Here is a 1355-nt window from a genome sequence, read left to right as displayed (position 1 = left end):
TTTTTTTATCCTTTAGTTAAATACCAAATTCCTTCACATTTTATTTTTTTATTTTGTTACTGACACTAATTTATGGCTAATTATATCAAATAAACAAAAATAAAAGTACTTTAATCGAAGCTATTTTAAAAACACAGAATTTGGTTGGTATGTGGTCAAGGACAAAAGGGATATGAAGGTCATTGTGTAGTGGTGTAAAACACAGTAAACGCAAAAATGAAAACTTTTACAAAGTTAAATTGTTTGTTAATTACAATATTTTACCTTCTACCGGTAGTCACTTACCATAGCTTAAAATCGGCATTATTGTCTAAAGAAAATTAATTTTCTAAAGATTCTTTCAGCAATTTATTAAATCAGTTATTAATGAGAAATTAAAGTTACCATGGGTTACGATCAAATGCCTCATATATTAATACACGTGAGACCTACAGACTTATGATTATTTTTTTTGTAATGTATTTATCAATATAATAATTATAAATCAATTAAATTTATATTGAAGATGTATCCTTTTACTATCTCCGGATTAACTGGATCTCCCGCATAACCGGTAATGTCAGGATCCCTAAAAAAAAGTATAAATAGGACATTACTGTACTTACTTTAACGTTTAAGTTAATTTTCCTTTAAATGCTTTTTTAATTTTTCTACACACCGATTGGAATTGGGTCTATGAAACTTTTTTTCAAGAAGTTTTTCGAATTTGTCTCTTGAAGAAGGGAATGAGTTGAAACGGAAACCATCGTATCGGAGAAGTTTGTATGGCAAAAGTTTATGTTTAACTCTGTTAGGCAAAGTAATTTTTGGGCTTCAACTTAGTTTCATAATTAAGTTAACGCTCTCAACATGACTCCTGCCTTGATTGATTACCCTCTATTTTACATTTTGTGTAAGAAAATTGTTCTTGATTAAACTTGATAAATTATTATGTAAATATTTAAAAGTAATGTATTGAAACAATTATTATAACGGTTGGAAGCGCGTTCAGAAATGAATGATTCACTAATGTATTGATGTATTTCACCGTTTCGGGCTTAGTCGTAAGTATCCCTTCATCGGTGGATTCGACTACAGAAGGAGAAATCTCAAACATCTTAATCGACTCATTCTCGTTTTGTTCAGTCTTTTCTAAATCGTGGCTTAAAGTGGACTTGAAGCCAGCCAGCATTTTGAAAATATTATGAAATCTGTTCGACTGACATAGTAATAATAAATCGATGTAGGATGGACTGGGACAGATGCGTAACCGGTGTACGTATTGTAAGCAATTTGAAAAATGACACCAGTTACACCTGAAGGCATGTGCCAACAATTTCTGCGGTGTTCTCAACTTCTGATAACTGCAATCAAGG

This window comes from Halyomorpha halys, unplaced genomic scaffold, assembly GCF_000696795.3.
Source record: "Halyomorpha halys isolate HHAL.00 unplaced genomic scaffold, Hhal_1.1 Scaffold1137.1, whole genome shotgun sequence".
Classification (NCBI taxonomy): domain Eukaryota; kingdom Metazoa; phylum Arthropoda; class Insecta; order Hemiptera; family Pentatomidae; genus Halyomorpha; species Halyomorpha halys.
Note: the sequence above shows the minus strand (reverse complement) of the source record.